Source organism: Pan troglodytes, chromosome 8 (genome assembly GCF_028858775.2).
Source record: "Pan troglodytes isolate AG18354 chromosome 8, NHGRI_mPanTro3-v2.0_pri, whole genome shotgun sequence".
NCBI lineage: Eukaryota > Metazoa > Chordata > Mammalia > Primates > Hominidae > Pan > Pan troglodytes.
In genome coordinates this window covers 18,915,945-18,935,494 of record NC_072406.2, presented here as the reverse complement: position 1 = coordinate 18,935,494, position 19,550 = coordinate 18,915,945, and the positions used below count along the sequence as shown (strand labels likewise).

Genomic DNA, 19,550 nt, shown 5'->3' with positions numbered 1-19,550 from the left:
TTAACCCAATGGGGGAACAGAACCCAGGCCATGCAACTATCAGAAAGCACACACAAAACGGTGGAGCTTTAGAAGAGGGACAAGACAGACGCGCTGGAGCGCCCCCTCGGGGCTGCAGAGCAAACATCGGTAGTGACTCCTGCGTAAACAAGTCGTGTGATCTGCTCCAGCTGTGCTCAGCGCCTGGCAGGAGGCTGGCAGGCAGCAGATGGTAGAATTCATCGGAAACTGGGAATTAGCAGGGCAGATGTTCCAGGAAGAAAGAAGATAAGGGCGGTGTTTGGGCTGGCAGGAAAGGCAGGGTGAAATGCTACAGTATGCAGCATGGATGGAACCGGGGGACCCCGAAACAGGAAAAGAAAGGGGTGTGGGCCCTGGAGGGAAGACAAGCTAGTTAAGACAATTTGATCAGATTATAATTTGATCAAAAACAAGTATTCCCAAGGATTCTGTGTGTAGGGATGCTTTCGGTGCACCGTGGAGAATGATTTTTGTCTCCTTTTTTGTATCTTTTTTTTTTTTTTTTTTTTTTTTTTTTTTGAGACGGAGTCTTGCTCTTGTCACCCAGGCTGGAGTGCAATGGCGTGATCTCAGCTCACTGCAACCTCCGCCTCCCGGGTTCAAGCGATTCTCCTGCCTCAGCTTCCTAAGTAGCTGGGATTACAGGTGCCTGCCACCATGCCCGGCTACTTTTTGTATTTTTAGTAGAGACGGGGTGTCACCATGTTGGCCAGGATGGTCTCGAACTCCTGACCTCCGGTGATCCGCCCACCTCGGCCTCCCAAAGTGCTGGGATTACAGGCGTGTATATCTCTAAGCAGCTTCGGCCATTTCAGAAATCTTTCCTTCCTTCCTTCCTCCCTCCCTCCCTCCCTCCCTCCCTCCCTCCCTCCTTTCTTTCTTTCTTTCTTTCTTTCTTTCTTTCTTTCTTTCTTTTTCTTTCGATGGAGTCTCTCTCTTGTTGCCCAGGCTGGAGTGCGATGGTACGATCTGGGCTCACTGCAACCTCCACCTCCTGGGTTCAAGCAATTCTCCTGCCTCAACCTCCTGAGTAGGTGGGATTACAGACGCCTGCCACCACGCCCTGATAATTTTTGTAGTTTTGGTAGAGATGATATTTCACCATGTTGGCCAGGCTGGTCTCAAACTCCTGACCTCAAGTGATCCACCCGCCTTGGCCTCCCAAAGTGCTGGGATTACAGGTGTGAGCCACCATGCCCGGCCCATTTCACAAATTTTTTAAAGTTTTTTCACTTTTTTTGTCTTTCTAAATCATTCTCTACAGTTATTCCTGCTCTGTAAGGTTTCTAATAGTAAAAATATAGGAACAAACTAGCGAACAATAACAACTTAGGGAAATTCAATTATGTTGAGAGACAAATAATTTACATGGAAGGATCCCATTTTTGTTTTAAAAATTTATAAATATATACAAAGTATCTATAAGGTATTTGCCAATATGGTTGGCTCCAGATAGGGATTATCAGGATTCTTTATTTAAATTTTTTTGCTTGTTTGCCTTTTTTATCTCTGAGTAATATGGTTGCATTGCTTTTGTAATAAAAATAATGAAAGAAGGCTGGGCGCGGTGGCTCACGTTTATAATCCCAGCACTTTGGGAGGCCAAGGTGGGTGGATCACTTGAGGCCAGGAGTTCGACACCGGCCTGGCCAACATGGTGAAACTCCGTCTCTACTAAAAATACAAAAATTAGCTGGGCATGGTGGTGGGCGCTTATAATCCCAGCTACTCAGGAGGCTGAGGAAGGAGATTCGCTCAGACCTGGGAGGCAGAGGTTGCAGTAAGCTGAGATCTCACCACTGTACTCCAGCCTGGGCTACAGAGTGAGACTGTCTCAAAAAAGAGAAAAATAAAAATAAAAATATAATGAAGGAGATCATCAATTTTTAAAGTACATAGAATTTTCTGAAATTTTTTAAGTTTTAATTAATCTTTCACCTAATTGGTGTCTGTTCTGCTTGTTTGAAAATATTTTCACACATTTTTAAATTGCATTGATTAGTTGAAAACTAATCTTTTCAATAAGAAATTTACTTTTTTAAAAACATAACTTTTGTGTGCAATTTATGGCTTTCATATGGGTATTTTTTATTTTGATATATTTTTGAGACAGGGTCTCACTCTGTCACCCAGGCTGGAGTGCGGTGGCATAATCACTGCTCACTGCAGCCCCGAAATCCCAGGCTCAAGCAATCCTCCCATCTCAGCTTCCCAAGTAGTTGGGACTACAGGCATGTGCCACCATCCCCAGCTAGTTTTTTTGTATTTTTTGTAGAGACGCGGTTTTGCCGTATTGCCTAGGCTGTTCTTGAACTCCTGAGCCCAAGTCATCCACCCACGTCAGCCTCCCAAAGTGCTGAGGTTACAGGCATAAGCCTCCACCTGGGCTCGTGTGGATATTTTTTAAGTGCCAAGCTTACATATGCACACAACCTAAAATGGTCAATAAAATGATAAACTGTTTTTATCCTTTCCCAGCTGGGAGGTTCCCACTCTTCAGCCAGTGAGGCCAAGAGCTTCATCTGTGAGTGATGCCTCCTTGGGGCACTGTTATCCTTTCTGTTGTGCCCTTTAGTGCTATCCCCAGAGAACAGGGGCAGAACAGCAAACCTTGCTCCAATGCTTTGAACAGGAGTACAGCTTTGAGTGGCAACCTTAATGTGGTCCCCAACGTGTGATCAGGTTATCAAAGCCAGATCATTGGCTTACGTGGCATGATCGGGAAATGAGTTTATCTGTGATCTGAGGGTTTCGAGGGATTAGTAACCCTTTCAAGTTACAACCTCCCCTCCGTGGAGCAAAAGTGTTGCAAAGAGCAGTGACAACAGCTCAGCACAGAGGAGAAACATTCCTAGGAGAGTCGGGGAGAACTACTGCCAACCGTGTGCCAGGGGTTTTAGTGTAAATCATCTCACGCATTCCCAGTGACTCAACAAGACCGGTGTTGTTATGCACATTTTTCAGAACAGGAAACTGATCCTCAGAGAGGTTAGGGGATTTGCTGAAGTCGGACAACCAGTGAGTGACTGAACTGTGATGAGGACCCAGGGTTGCCTGACTGAGGTTAGTGTGCTTTTCAGTATCTTAAGCTGCCTCATGAGGGGAATATGATTTAAATAATGAGCAGGACAGCGATGCTCCCACCAGGCGTATCTCTGGCACTGTACTGTTTAGTCCCCTCAATCCCATTGGAAGTCTGCCATTCTTCCCACTCTGACAATAATGTCGTTTAACAAGCACTTCCTATGCACCAGGCTCTGGGAAGAGTGATTTACATATTTTAGCCAATGTAATCCTCCTATAGGCTTTACATGGTAGCTGTGATCAACTCCATTTGGCACCTTGAAGTTATTTCTCCAAGGTCATAAATACCTGGACCCAGAGTTCCCAGGTTCCAAAGCCGTACTCTGAAATTCCACGCCTTGCTCTCCCAGGAAAACATGGGCAGAGCTCCAGCTCACCGTGACACACCATCTCTATACAGGGAAACAGATTTGCAAGTCTAAGATAGCATTTTTATTTCTAACAACATTCAGGTAAGACTTGGGAATTTGGGATGATTCCTCAAAATGTTTGAATTCCATCTTGGAATTTCTGAGTCTAGTTTATTAGAAACTCATCCTAGATCTGTATCATAGTTTATTAATTAAGAATTCAATTTGGCTTTGACTATTACAACCCAGGCTTAGCAAGCCCTTGAGTTTTAAAAGGGAAAAGTTGAGTTGGCCCTGGTCTTTGTCATCTTAGATATCACCTGAAGCCACAGATGGATGAGAAACAGAAGTGTAGACTTGGTCTTTAACCAGAATACGTGTCTGACTCTAGACTACAGGAAATGGCTGCCATATGCAGGCAAAGAAAAACAGGACAGGATAACGCTCCCTGCGCTGAGCACCTCAGGCACCAGAATAGCACAGCCCTGCACAGTAAGAGGCTTACATAGATGAGCAAAGCCAACATTCCCTTGCTTGGACCAATAGAAATGGGATGTGCTCCTGGCTGCTTTTGCAATGCAGGAGAAGTAGAAGAGGCACTGATCTGGGGGATGAGGAATCACACTTTTGCAGGACGCAGACTGTGACTGAGGTAAGTAAAGGAAAGAAACTGTAAGCATTTTTGCAGCTGCTGATGGAGTGAAATAAAGGCTAAAAGAACGGATTCTACACACATCCTCCCTGTGTCTAAGAATTTCTGCTACTCTGGACCAGGACCTCAGGATATTCCCTACCCACACCCCTATAAATGGCTTGCTTAGGAAGGAACTGACTCAGAAATTTCCACAAAAATGAAAAAAGGTACCCAACACAGATCAACTCAATGTTAAACCAAAAAAAGGGGGGGGGGGAAGTAAAATAGCCCCAGAAAGAGATTGTGATGGAACAGGCAAACACCTGGGCTGAGTATACAGTCATGGATTTTGTTAATATAATAGAGCAGTAGCCTCTGTAAACTAAGAGCTTAAAGCAGAGATCTAAGGGACAATATGGTGGGAAAAGGAGGTGAGACCTGGGCTGATTGTGCTCAGCAAATTAGAGCAGAAGTTGCTGTGAAAGTAGGACATCAGATAACAGACCCTGCCAAAAACATAAGAGGCCCAGATGGAGAGACCAAGAAAAGATAGCAAACCTCAATGGACATGGACAGTCATAATTTTAGCAAACTTTCCAGGTGCACTGGGATGGGATACCTGGGCAAGGGAGGGCACTAGCTGGTGCGTGGTGTTAGGTGTTTGAGAAGTGTGGGAAAATGGTATCTCTAAGGACCATGGGATTCGACGGCTGTTGCTAGGTTCCATTGACGTTCTACAAAAGGTAGCTGTAGTCCCAGCTACTCGGGAGGTTAAGGCAGGAGACTCACTTGAAGCTGGGAGGCGGAGGCTGCAGTGAGGCAAGATCACACCTCTGCATTCCAGCCTGGGCAACAGAGCAAGACTCTGTCTGTCTCAAAAAAAAAAAAAAAAAAGGGTGTCAGAGACAACTGGGTGTGTCACTCGGTACGTGTGTCCCAGCACACCCCTGAGCAGTGGATTCCAACATTTTTACGGATGTGGCAGCCTCCAGCATATTATTAAGAGTCCCTCCCACTGTCTGCAGCTCATGTGTCTTATGGAGACTTCCAACAGGTTAGCTACTTCATGCTCATCTGGCCTGGTTGGCAAAATATCCCCGTGATGTTCAGCAGAAGAGCTGGACCATCCAGTTCTCTTCCCCATTATTACAGAGGGCAGGAGAATTAACGTAGGCCTAGGGTAAAATTGTGAATGTATATTGTTCCCCCTTGCAGCTATTCCTGATTCTCTTTTATGGTTAAAAAATAAATAGCCGGGCATGGTGGCTCATGCCTGTAATCCCAGCACTTTGGGAGGCCAAGGCAGGTGGATCACCTGAGGTCAGGAGTTCAAGACCAGCCTGACCAACGTGGTGAAACCTCATCTCTACTAAAAATAAAAAATTAGTGGGGCATGGTGGTGCATGCCTTAATCCCAGCTACTCGAGAGGTTGAGGCAGGAGAATCACTTGAACCTGGGAGACAGAGGTTGTGGTGAGCCGAGATCACACCATTGCACTCCAGCCCAGGCAACGAGAGCAAAACTCTGTCTCATAAATAAATAAATAAATAAATAAACTTGGCCAAATCATAATGCTGCACACAAGCTATCTGAGGCTGTGTTAATCTGCTCTGGTGGCTATGACTATGGCTTCTATTTCACTGACTTTGTGGTAGTCTGCTGTTGTTTTCAGGATCTCTCTGGTGTCTTCCAAGGTCAGACTGGTGAATTTAATGGAAATATGATGGGGACCACCACCCCTGCATCCTTCAGATTAGTAGTCCACCATCTATGACCCATGGGCCAAATCTGGCCCACTTCCTGTTTTTATACCACCTTTGCTCTGCAAACGGCTTTCACATTTTCACGTAGTTGGTAAAAAATCAAAAGAATAATAATATTTTGTGATATGTGAAAACTGTATGAAACTCAAATGTTGGTGTCCATAAGTAAAGTTTTATTCAAACTGAAAAATGTTCATTCATTCACAGATTGTCTCTAGTTGCTTGAGTGCTGCTATGGCAAAGGCAAACGGTTGCAATGGAGTCTGCATGACCCACAAGGTCTAAAATGTTAAGCAAGTCCTGCTTCAGATCCTTAAGCATGGCACTCATCTTTGCCATCCTTGCCAACCCCTGGGCTGTGATATTGTCTTTGTTTTTTTGTTTGTTTGTGTTGAGATGGAGTCTCACTGTGTTGCCCAGGCTGGAGCGCAGTGGCACAATCTCGGTTCACTGCAACCTCCGTCTCCCAGGTGCAAGCAATTCTCCTGCCTCAGCCTCCAGAGTAGCTGGGATTACAGGCACCCGCTACCACACCCAGCTAATTTTGTATTTTTAGTGGAGACAGGGTTTCACCACGTTGACCAGGCTGGTCTCAAACTCCTGACCTAAGGTGATCCACCCGCCTCGGTCTCCCAAAGTGCTAGGATTACAGGCGTGAGCCACCACACCCGGCTTGTGATATTGTCTTTAATTTTCTATCTTGATTTTAGAAGAGGAAGCTTCACATCTCCCTTTTGGCTTCTCTCACTATGATGCCTTCACTCTACAGACCAAGGAACCGCCTTGGGGAGTGTGCCAGTTCTCTAGAATGTCAACCCCAATTGCATATTCAGAGACTGGGAAAATGGACCATGAGGTGGGTTCACGTAAACTGGACCTTGGCAAGGAATTAATTATTTTCTGCTCTCTACACCCACAGTCTAACCTCAGATCTCAAGATAACAATGTCAACACTAATTCTTCAAATGGTTGGTTATTTTCCTTTCCGTAGGATGTTTGCCCAAGTAAAGGATCACAGGCCCATTTGGTGAATGACTGGGGAGTTATTATTATTATTATTATTATTATTGTTGGGATGTAGTCTCATTCTATCACCCAGGCCAGAGTGCAGTGGTATGATCTCGGCTCACTGCAACCTCCGCCTTCTGGGTTCAAGTGATTCTCCTGCCTCAGCCTCCCAAGTAGATGGGATTACAGGTGCCCACTACCACACCTGGCTAATTTTTGTATTTTTAGTAGAGATGGGTTTTCACCGTGTTGGCCAGGCTGGTCTCGAACACCTGACCTTAAGTAATTCACTCACAGCCTCCCAAAGTGCTGGGATTACAGACAGACATGAGCCACCATGCCCTGCCGATGGGGAATTATTACACTGGATCCTTGCAATGGTGTTGTAGATTCCTTCCTCCTGGTGGGGAGGGTGGTCAATGGATTCTGGGACTGATCATAGCCTTAGAACTGAATACTGGGCAAAGGATCATGATTTTCTATGGGGATGACTCCCCAGCTCACAGGGGGAGGGAAAGGCCTGAGCTTGCTTTACATAAGCAAGTTCTTTATAAAAATGCAAGCCGAAAATAGACAGCAGATGCGTCCCAGCTTCACTGAGGAGTGGCCTTGAAAAATGACAGTGAGAGAAAATGCCTCCAATGGGCAGAGCATTGAGGGGTGCACCCAGCCATCCACTCTGTGTGGGAAGGAGACGTGGTTTAAGATTCGAATAGACACCTACTTGTGAGTGGTGTAGAAGACTTGGCTCTCTGGTCAGAGATTTGGGAAAGACTGAGTGTGGTAGCTCACGTCTGTAATCCCGGCACTTTGGGAGGTCGAGGTGGGTGGATCACCTGAGGTCAGGAGTTCGAGACCAGCCTGGGCAACATGGTGAAACCCCATCTCAACTAAAAATGCAAAAATTAGCTGGGTGTGGTGGTGGGCCCCTGTAATCCCTGCTACTTCGAGGCTGAGGCGGGAGAATTGCTTAAACCTGGGAGGCGGAGGCTGCAGGTGAGCCGAGATCATGCCATTGCACTACAGAAAAAAAACAAAAACAAAAACAAAAAAAACAGAGTGAGTGTGAAGCATGAAGGTCTTTGTATCTCATGACTTTGCTCCCAGGAAGCATCCATCACAGAAGATGCACTAACCAATCAAGCAGACAGAACGACAAAGCCAGCCCTGGTGACACCAGCCAGCCCTGTCATTCATTGGTCACCCAAGTGCTGAATGGTAGAGCCATGAAAGAAGTGGCAGGATAAGAGACACAGAGGCTGTCCTGGAGCCCTGCAGCATGGACTCCCACTTCCCTAGGCTGACCACACCACAGCCTGCACCACGCAGAAGCTGCTGGCCCAAGCATTGAAATAGTTGGCTAAAGGTGGCACTAAAATGTCAACTCAGAGGTGACAGTGTGTGATGGTGGTGCACCATTCTCCAGAATGCAGTATACACTTTGAATCAAAAGCCTTTACGCTGCCGGCCCTGGTGGCTCACGCCTATAATCCCACCACTTTGGGAGGCTGAGGCAGGCAGATCACTTGAGGTCAGGAGTTGGAGACCAGCCTGGCCAATGTGGTGAAACCCTGTCTCCTCTAAAAATACAAAAAATTAGCCAGGCATGCAGTGAGCCAAGATCGTGCCATTGTACTCTAACCTGGGTGACAGACTGAGACTCCATCTCAAAAAAAAAAAAAAAAAAAAAGCTTTATACGGTCTGACCCCCCCAGTAGGAAGAACACATGGGTCTGGAAACCAAACGGCATAAGTGGCCTTATCATCGCTCCCGAAGACCCAGCAGTGGACCTTGTGTTTCCTAGTCCTGCAACTCTGGGCTCTGCAGGGCTGGAGGTCCTGATCCCCAAGGAATCACACTTTTGCCAAGGGACACAAAAGTCTCAGTGGATTATGAGTTGCACCTGCAACCTAGGCACCTCTGGCTTTTTGTATGACCCTGATCAGCAGATCAGGTGCACCTCAGCTCCTCAAGTCACTCCTTGTGCCATTTGTGATGCCAGTTGGACTAGTGTATCCTTTCTGGCCTAAGAAGGACATGATGACCAGGGACACAGACCCCCCAGGGATGAGGGCTGACCACCCCACCAGGTAATCCCCCAAGACCGGCAAAGATGGTGGCTGGGCCTGCGGCTCTCCGGGACACAGGGTGCAGGTGAGGCTGAGCATCTGCTCTGGCTCAGGGGCAGCGGCGGCAGCAGGAGTTGCAGGTCTTCCTTTCAACCTCCCTCTCCTCACTTTCCCCAGAAGAGAGGTCAGCAGCAAGCTGGAGGGCCTGTTTCTTGGTGTCCATGGAGAAGTCTATCCGAGCAGTGCTGAGATGGATGAAAGGGAACACAGAGGTGCCCAACCAGGCCCCCAGCGAAGGACATAGCCAGCTGCTGGGAGCTAACAGCAGATAGACTTTAGCCAGAGTTGTATTCTGGTTGGCCTCAGCTGCAGAGAACTACCTCACCCACTTGGATACCCTTCTTCACAGGATCCAAAATGACAGGTAGTGGTGGGAGCAGACAGGGTCGGCCATGCCGGCGCACCCCAGGATGACTGACCCGCCAGGCGCTCTGCAGCTCCCACGGCTGGCAAAGGTTGTGTGGCAGTTTGGCTTCTCCCGCTGCCCAGTCCTGTTTCTTCCTTCCCCATCTTTTCACAGAGGTTGATCCCAATCAATATCCTGCAATCCCAAATCCATCTCCTTGTCTGCCTCCTGAGTGTCTAGACAGCACTGATGATTATGTATGCAACATGCTTCTACACACTTAGAAAACTCTCTGGACAAATGCACACCAAAAAACTGGTTCGTCTAGGGGGAGGGTAAGTGGGTAGCTTGGGACAGGGAGTAGAGGGGAATGTACTTTTTATCGTTTTCCCCTTTTGGATCATATAAATTTTTGTACAATAAACATGTATTTCACTCAAAAACAAAAATTTTTTAAATCCAAAGAAAAGAAGGTCTAAATTATTAGTATAAGTTATTGTTTGATCTTGGTATAATGAGTGGGATAGAAGTTAAAAAAGAAGAAATGTTCAAAATGGAAAACAGCAGGAGAGAAAGAGAAAAAGTAGAGATAAAAAGAAGAGGAAAAGTAACAGCAAAGCAGAGAAAAAACATTTTATGTGGTGGTTTGGAACGTTTGGGTAGTGTGAAAAGCTTGCCCTTGGTGTCTTCCAACTTCCCCTCTCAGACCTGCTCCCTATCCTAACAAGCGCCACCTCTATCCCCCACAACCTTCCACCATGTTATCTCTTGCTGTCCCTTGGAAGCTCCAAGCACAGATCTCTTTGTTGTTGTTGTTGTTATTGTTTGAGATAGAGTCTTGCACTGTTGCCCAGGCTGGAGTGCACTGGCACAATCTCGGCTCACTGCAAACTCCACCTCCCGGGTTCAAGTGATTCTCCTGCCTCAGCCTCCCTAGTAGCTGGAATTACAGATGCATACCACCACACCCAACTAATATTTTGGATTTTTCATAGAGACAGGGCTTCATTATTTTGGCCAGGCTGGTCTCGAACTCCTGACCTCAGGTGATCTGCCTGCCGCAGCCTCCCAAAGTGCTGGCATTACAGGCGTGAGCCACTGCACCCAGCCAGATTTCTTTTTTTTCTTCTTTATTCTTCTAGTGTCCAGACTTTGATTATAATTCATCAATTAATTCATCGAGCAACTATTTATTAAATATTCAGGGTATATTTACAAGGGAAGAATTGTGGTATATATTCCAAAACACAATCATGTTGAGGTGTGCATGAATAACATGACCCTGATTAAATGTTAGCCAAGACGTTTGATTTAAACATTAAAAAAGAAAACTCCAAAGATATAAGTGTTGGAAATACTTAGAAACTAATAGTGAGCTCACCTCTGTGCTGTCCTGCTGCACAGGTGGTGTGTCTTTACATTGCTCCTGGTGCTACAAAAACAGCTAGACGGCCATTGTCATTTTAAGACCGTGTGTGCAGATTCCAGCTGTCCAGGATTTCATCATCCCAGGTAGTCACCTATTCACACCTGAGTGTATGCAACTAAGCTGTGCGCTGAATACTTTGTGCAAAAACGCCCAAAGGGGACAGTGGGGTGGAGGGGACTGCGGGGTGGAGGGGACTGTGGGGCGGAGGGGACTGCGGGGTGGAGGGGACAGTGGGGTGGAGGGGACTGTGGGGTGGAGGGGACTGTGGGGCGGAGGGGACTGCGGGGTGGAGGGGACAGTGGGGTGGAGGGGACTGCGGGGTGGAGGGGACTGTGGGGTGGAGGGGACAGTGGGGTGGAGGGGACAGTGGGGTGGAGGGGACTGTGGGGTGGAGGGGACTGTGGGGCGGAGGGGACTGCGGGGTGGAGGGGACAGTGGGGTGGAGGGGACTGCGGGGTGGAGGGGACTGTGGGGTGGAGGGGACAGTGGGGTGGAGGGGACAGTGGGGTGGAGGGGACTGTGGGGTGGAGGGGACTGGGGGGTGGAGGGGACTAGGGGGTGGAGGGGACCGCGGGGTGGAGGGGACCGCGGGGTGGAGGGGACCGCGGGGTGGAGGGGACAGTGGGGTGGAGGGGACTGTGGGGTGGAGGGGACAGTGGGGTGGAGGGGACCGGGGGGTGGAGGGGACCGGGGGGTGGAGGGGACCGTGGGGTGGAGGGGACAGTGGGGTGGAGGGGACTGCGGGGTGGAGGGGACTGCGGGGTGGAGGGGACAGTGGGGTGGAGGGGACAGTGGGGTGGAGGGGACTGCGGGGTGGAGGGGACAGTGGGGTGGAGGGGACCGCGGGGTGGAGGGGACCGCGGGGTGGAGGGGACCGCGGGGTGGAGGGGACCGCGGGGTGGAGGGGACTGCGGGGTGGAGGGGACAGTGGGGTGGAGGGGACTGGGGGGTGGAGGGGACTGGGGGGTGGAGGGGACAGTGGGGTGGAGGGGACCGCGGGGTGGAGGGGACCGCGGGGTGGAGGGGACAGTGGGGTGGAGGGGACAGTGGGGTGGAGGGGACTGCGGGGTGGAGGGGACAGTGGGGTGGAGGGGACAGTGGGGTGGAGGGGACAGTGGGGTGGAGGGGACTGCGGGGTGGAGGGGACAGTGGGGTGGAGGGGACAGTGGGGTGGATGACTCCCAAGAGCACCAGGCAGGTGACTGGTGAATACGCTACAGTGCTCGGAAATATACCAACATACCCCCCACACATATTTATTTTCAGGAAGGGCTACCTGTTGCAATTTCACCCCCCTTTCTCCCAGAAGAATAGATCGTACACCGCTCGGTTGAAATGAAGTAGGTTCATCAGTTCTAACAAATGCGCCACTCTGGTCGGGGTGTTGATAGTTGGGGCGCTGTGCGTGTGTGAGGGCAGGAGGCACAGGGGAACTCTCTCTCCCTTCCACTCGAGTTTGCTGTGCGTCTAAAACTGCTCTAAAAACAAAGTCTATTTGAAAAGAAACCTCGCAGTTGCAGTCCCCACAACTGCCTCCCGCTGCTGCCCCATACCGTCTGCTCCACTTTGGAGCACAGCTTCTCAGATGAGCTGTTGGTCCAGCACCTCTACAGCATCTCCACGCAGGTGCCGATTGCCACGGCCGGAGCAGAGCTCTCAGCTCCTCATAATCCTAACCAGCTCCCTATCTTAGTAACTTATCTTAGTAACTGGCAACATCTTTCACTGAGTACGCAAGCCAGAAATCTGAGTCACGTTGATTCTTCTCTTTTCCTCCCACTCAACCCTGCTGCATCCAATCAATCAAGTTCTGTGGGTTCCACTTTTAAAGTACATTCCCTAAGTGGTCACTGCTTACCGTCTCCACTGCTATGGCCTCAGACCTCACCACCGCCTCTTCGGCTGACAAATGCAATGACCCCATCACTTCTCCTCTGCTCCCAGCCTTCCCATAGTTTCCCATCAACTCAGAATACAATCCCAAACTCCTCACCTGGCCTACAAGTCCTTCACTGACGCAGCCCCTGCCTACTTTTTCCACCTGCATCTCTGACCTGGGCCCCTGGCTCATGCAGTCACGCCAGCCTGCTTGCTGTTCCTGGGACATTGAGTCTTTCCTCCTCAGCGACGCTCTTCCCCCAAACAGAGACATGGTTTGTTCCATCACTGTATCCCGGCTCCATCCAATGGCTTTCCTCAACTTCGTCACCTGAATGAGCATCCTCTCCACCCCATCCCTGGCATGATTGACTTACCTGCATTGTTCTTCTTCGTGAGACTCACCATCCAGAGCATTACACCATATTTTCATCTGATTATTTGCTTCTTGTCTGTTCACCTCCTCAGAACTTGAGCAGCATTATAATAGCATGGATTTGGTCTGTCTTATTCTCACTATGATACAAGTACTTATGTACCTGGCACATAGTAGGTACTCAATAAATAGTAGTGGCAACAGAGCACCAAAAATGAGCTTGGCAGAAAATGAAGAATTCCATTATTTGTCTTAAAAAGGCAGACAAGCTAGGCACAGTTGCTCACGCCTGTAATCCCAACACTTTGGGAGGCTGAGGTGGTCCAATCCCTTGATCCCAGGAGTTTGAGAGTGGCCTGGGCAGCATGATGAAATCCTGTCTCTACAAAAAATACAAAAATTAGCCAGGCAAGATGGCACGAGCCTGTAATCCCAGCTACTCGGGAGGCTGACTGGGAGGATCACCTGAGCCCGGGAGTTAGAGGCTGCATTGAGATCATGCCACTGCACTCCAGCCTGGGTGACAGAGCAAGATCCTGCTGTCTCAAAAAAAAAAAAAAAAATGGCAAATAAGTTACTAACATGGGGAAATATGGGTCATAAAGGAGAGAGCTGGCTTTTTCAGAAAAAGACAGTTATTAGGTATCCAACAACAGATAAATGGATAAAGAAAATTTCGTATATACACACAATGGAATACTGTTCAGCCATAAAAAAGAATGAAATCCTGTAATTCTCAGCAATATGGATGGAACTGGAGGAATTATAAAAAATGAAATAAGCCAAGAACAGAAAGTTAAACACTGCATGTTCTCAGTCACATGTGGAAGCTAAAAAGTGTCAGTCTCACAGAAGTAGAAAGTAGAAGGAGGATACTTGAGGGTGGGAAGGGAGAGGGGAAGGGAGTGATAGGGACAGATTTATTAAAGGATACAAAATTACAGCTAGACAGGAAGAATAAGTTCTAGTGTTCTGTACTACTATAGGATGACTACAGTTAACAATAATGTATTACATAGTTTCAAATAGCTAGAAGGAGGTGGGGCGGTGGCTCACACTTGTAATCCCAGCACTTTGGGAGGCCGACGAGGGTAGATCACCTGAGGTCAGGGGTTTGAGACCAGCCTGGCCAACATGGTAAAACCCTGAGTCTACTAAAAATACAAAAAATTAGCCAGGTGTGGTGGCAGGCACCTGTAATCCCAGCTACTTGGGAGGCTGAGACGGGAGAATTGCTTGACCCCGGGAGGCAGAAGTTGCAGTGAGCTGAGATTGCACCGTTGCACTCCAGCCTGGGTGACAGAACGAGACTCCGTCTCAAAACAAAAACAAAAACAAAAACAAAACCCGAAATAGCTAGAAGGAGGATACTGAATATTCCCAACACAAAGAAACGATGGATGTTTGAGATGATGGATGTGCGAATTATGCTGATCTGATCACTGCACGTCATATGTATCGAAACATCACTATGTACGCATGAATATGTACAGTTATTATTTGTCAGTTTTAAAGTAAAATTTTTAAAAAGAAAGAGAAAGAAAAAGAAAAAGACAAGTGAGAGAACTAGAAATTCATCCCACACCCACCAGGGATGAAATTAGCCTAATCTCAACAGAGTTCAGTCTCTTCATCTAACAGACAAGGAACAGAATCTTTCATCGCATGTTGGGGAGGGGAAGAATGAGGTTACTCAAACAAAAAGTTTCGAACTTCTCAGAAAAAAAATGAATTTCGTCAATTCGAGATACTGTTAATACCCCATCTGGCCATGATTGACGAAACAGACCTTTGGATTCCGTGAAACGAACCCCTTGCTAATGTCGCTTCTGGGTTCTTCAGACTTTCTTGGCAGGTGGCTGGCTTCTCTGTTCTAACTTTACCCTCCAGATGTCACATGAAAAAAGTATGCTTGTTATGAAATAATCCTCTGGCTTCATTACCCAGGAAGTCCCTGCTTTGCTTTTGTCTTTGTTTTTATTTTCTCAAGCTCTGACAGAAGTTTCTGGGGGAAACTGTGGGTCTTTATGGAGGAGGGTGAAGTTGTTTATAAACTAAAATAAACAAGATACTGTATTTTCTTCCTCACACTCTCTTGCTCATGCACTCAGAAGACAAAGTTACCCCCTTCAGTTCCCAGAAGCTGGTCTGCTCTTTTTTGTTTGTTTTAATTGTAGAGACATGGTCTCGCTCTGTGCCTAGGCTGGAGTGCAGTGGCACAATCGGTAGCTCACTGCAGCCTCAACCTTCCAGGCTCAAGGATCCTGCCACCTCAGCCTGCTGAGTAGCCGGGACTACTGGCACGCACCAACACACCCAGCTAATTTTTAATTTTTTTCTAGAGAATCTGGTCTCACTATGTTGCCTAGGCTGGTCTCAAATTCCTGGTCCCAAGCGATCCTCCTGCCTTAGCTTCCCAAAGTGCTGGGATTACAGGCGTGAGCCCCCACACCCAGCCCACCTCCGCTCTTAGGGAGAGGTGAGTGCATTTCAGAGACCACTCGATGCTCCCAAAAGAAGAAGTTGACAGAGCCCATGTCCCCTCAGCCCTTCACACAGCCTCCCCTTGTCTTCCTCTCCTACTCAGCACTGTGGCTGCACTAGGACCCCTCATGATGACCAAGATCCTCATAAAGAGGACAAGAAGTTCATCCAGTACCAGTCAGGCCAATATCTCAAAATTAGCCTAACTGGCAGAAATGCAGAGGCATCAACAACTCCTCTTGACAACAGGGTTGGTAGAAGAATCAAGGGCCTAATTTTGATGCCTGGCACAGGTTATGGGAGCAGCAGAGTACATGCTGCCCAGCGGCTTCCAGAAGCTCCTGGTCCACCCCGTCAAGAAGCCGGAGGTTCTGCTGAGGTGCAACACATCTCAGTGTGCTGAGACTGCCCTCAATGTTGCCCCCAAGAACTGCAAAGCCATCCTGGAAACAGCGGCCCAGCTGCCCACTGGAGTCACCAATCCCAGTGCCAAGCTGTGCAGCAAAGAAAAGGATTAGACTGCTCATGTGCACGTTTTATTTGTTTTTAAATTAAAAAACAAAAAAAAAAAAGAAAGAAGGAGGAAGTGGAGGAAGAGGAAGGAGGAGGGAGGAGGAGGAGGAATTTACATCAGCAGGCCGATCACATACTAGTCCTTGAATTCATGGTTGAATGTACTGACCATTCTCCCTACGGACACTTGAAGGTTTCCATCAAACCCTTCATAACATATTGCATAATTGTGGACTCTAGACTTGGGCCACAACTGAGTGATTTTTTTTTTCTCAAACCCAATTCCACAAAGTAAAAGCCTGATGAAATACAGTGAAGGCTGATGCCTTATTAACTGTGTTTCCCAAATCCAGAGCTCTAAAAAGGTTCTGCATACAGTCATTCATTCAATGCTTAACGACTGAGCATTAATTCCATGCTAAGTACTGAACTCAGCACTAGGAATAAGAAGGCGACCTAGAGGCATATCCTCTCTCTAAAGATGCGTAGAGCCTCGTTGGAATGATCAGCCGTGTCTCCAGAGAGCTGCAAGGCAGTTCTCCATTGGTGAATGCCCTGAGAGTGATGGGCTTGTGGCATGTGTAAGGGTTAGACAGACCTGGGACCTAGACATGACACCACTCCTGACGAATTATGTGAGTGTGGGTGTTTCACAACCACAATGAGATGCAATGCCTGCACTTGTAACATGGAAATAGTGATGGCATGCGGGCCCCGCCAGAGTGCTGTGAGAAGTCAGCGGGAGAGACAGGCAACATTCTCAGCACAGTGCTTGCCATGTAGTAAGGGCCTAATCAGTGCTAGTGATTCCTTTCAATATTCCTAAGATGCAGATAAGGGAACAGCCCAGAGGAGGGGGAGCACTTCCAGAGGGAGGGATGCGGTGAGACTTCCTGCAGCAGGGTAGCACTGGAGCTGGGTGTTAAGGAGTGAGTGAGCTTTGGGCTTATGGATTTAACAGAGGAAACCAAGAAAAGAAGAGGCGGTGTTGCGGGAACAGTGAGCAGTTGATGATTTTTATTTTGTTCTCTGGTCCGCTTGGGAACATTTTTGTGGCAAACACAGCATGAAGGATAGCGAAGAATTAATACTGAAGAGATAGGCCAGGGCAGGTTATGAAGGATTTTGAATACCGGGCTAAGAAATGTGGGCTTAATTTCAAAGACATTATGGACACTCCTAAAATGTTACGTTGTAAATAAGGGAAAAGAAAAGTATTCTTCCAGAAGATTAAATTGGGGCTGGGCACGGTGGCTCACGCCTGTAATCCCAGCACTTTGGGAGGCGAAGTGGGCAGATCACCTGAGGTCAGGAGTTTGAGATCAGCCTGGCCAACATGGTGAAGCCCCATCTCTACTGAAAAAAAAAAAAATTAGCCGGTCATGGTGGTGGGTGCCTGTAATCTCAGCTACTTGGGAGGCTGAAGCAGGAGAATCACATGAACCTGGGAGGCAGAGGTTGCAGTGAGCCAAGATTGCACCACTGCACTCCAGTGGTCGACAGAGCAAGACTCAGTCAAAAAAAAAAAAAGATTAAACTGGAAGCAATGGGTAAGAATGGTGGAGTGGAGAGACACGTTTGAGTGAGGGAAGCCAGCTGAAAAGCTGTACAGACGTCTAGACAAAATGTGACACAAGCATGCCTTCACCTCCCTGCAAAGACCACAGACCACTGAGCTCCAAAGGGGGTTTGGAATCCTTGTCCTGGGCCGCCATTGGTAACTCATCAGTGCTGGCTTGAGAGATAAACTCTATTATCCATCCCCGAACTAAAATCATGACAGAAGTGGCCAGGGAGCTTTGCTGCTATCCCCCCAGGAAACACGTCCTACACTCAAATGGAAAGAGGACCCTCTGACAACATCTGTGGGACCCAACAGCACTGGTCACCACAAGCCACAAAATGTTAACAAAGTCAGTTTTCAATTGTTAGGGACGGAGGACTCAGTTCATGATTCATACAAACCAACTGTTCTCTCCCAGTGTTTTCTGGGTGGCACAACCCACAAGTCAACAGTGGCTTGGGAACTAGACATTTGAGTAGAGTTGGGTTATTTGATTCATAGTGGATTTTGGTTTTCCACGGGACCCCTGTGCCCTTGTCTAGTAGAATCTGGTGGAAATTACAAACTGCAGAAATTCAACTCAGTGCCGCAATAACAGGATGCACCTGTAGATTTCGTAGAATTAGCAGCAGCGTTCTCTCAATACCAGTTTGAGAGAAATAACCCTGTTTGCATAGTGCCAACTGGGGCAGAATCTGAAGTGTCTTGCCTGCCTCTCGGCCATGGGAGGCACCGATCTCAGCAACATCTATCCATCCGCCATCCACTTAACAAGCAAAGATGGAAGGCCCTGGTGCTCCAGGCTATCCTGCAATGGTTCATTTGCTTTTGATGGGATTATCACTTTGACAGATGTGCTTGCAATTAACTGGGGGCTTTCTGCTTCCAATCCAAATTCCCACAGGTGGATCACTGGCTCTTGGGGAGCAAAAACCCTTCTTTGTTTGTTTTTGCTTCTCCCAGAGCCTGGGCAGAGCTCCCCATTCCTGGATCCTACGTTGATATACACTGAATTGAATTATACTAAAGGGTGCACCCAAGAGTGCATGAGCTAAGTAAAATGTAATTTGTGGGACCTCATGTGGACATTTCAGGTCCATGTGTACAAGATAAAGGAGAGAAAATCCTGGGGGACACCACAGGCCTGGGAAAATGACCTCCTACTCAGTCTAACAAGAACATCCAGTACATAAACAGCAGGCTCTCTGCAACCGCTTCGGTCCTTCCACTGCCACGCTCCCAGAAAGCAAAGGGTTATCTCCTATTCGGATTTTGGCTCTGAGACCACAGCTCAGCACATCACTCCTCTAGAGAAAAGAAAGTCTAAGATGAGAGAGTGAGGCTGCTTTCATGTGGTGCCAGCGTATAGCGCAGGGCAGGCCTGATCGCTGAACGGATCCCTGCAGACGTGAGCGGTCACTTCCCCTTTTGAGGGCCCATTTATTTTCCTCTTTGAGGAGACTGTGAGCGTCCTCAGTGCAGGGCTATGTTTTAGCTTCTTGGCTCTCCTCACAGTTCTAGCATAATTCTTTGATTAATTGCCGTCAACGTTTGTTGATGGATTATGTGACAGAGGTGAAATTCTTTGATCTGGGTTTCACCTTTTCCTTTCCCCCACTCCCTCCTTTTTCTTTTTTTTTTTTTTTTTTAGAGGCAAGGTCTTGCTCTGTGGCCCTGGCTGGAGTGCAGTGGTGCAATCATAGCTCATTGCAGCCTTGACCTCCTGGGGTCAAGCGAACCTCAACGCCGTGGCCTCCTGAGTAGCTGGGACTACAGGCATGCGCCACCACGCTCAGCTTCACCTTTTCCTTTCCTTGTGCTCCCCTGGCAGATATGCTGGTAAACAATGAACCAGTCAAGAGGACAGCAACAGGAGGAAAACGGGAGAAACCCCATGATTCGTGGACTAAACAGGCTTCCCACTAGTCCTGGCTCACAGAGGAAGTCATGCTCCATGTTTCAAATGTCC

General features: G+C 48.0%; 1 protein-coding gene across 1 annotated transcript in view; it reads right to left on the bottom strand.

The window, feature by feature from the left end:
• Positions 1-13,860, bottom strand: part of RBM17 (RNA binding motif protein 17) — a 43,069-nt gene extending 29,209 nt beyond the window's left edge. Inside the window, 1 exon segment of the mRNA NM_001280507.1 lies at positions 13,022-13,860. The gene's annotated coding sequence lies outside the window, so the exon portion shown is untranslated.
• Between the last annotated feature and the right edge of the window lie 5,690 nt (positions 13,861-19,550).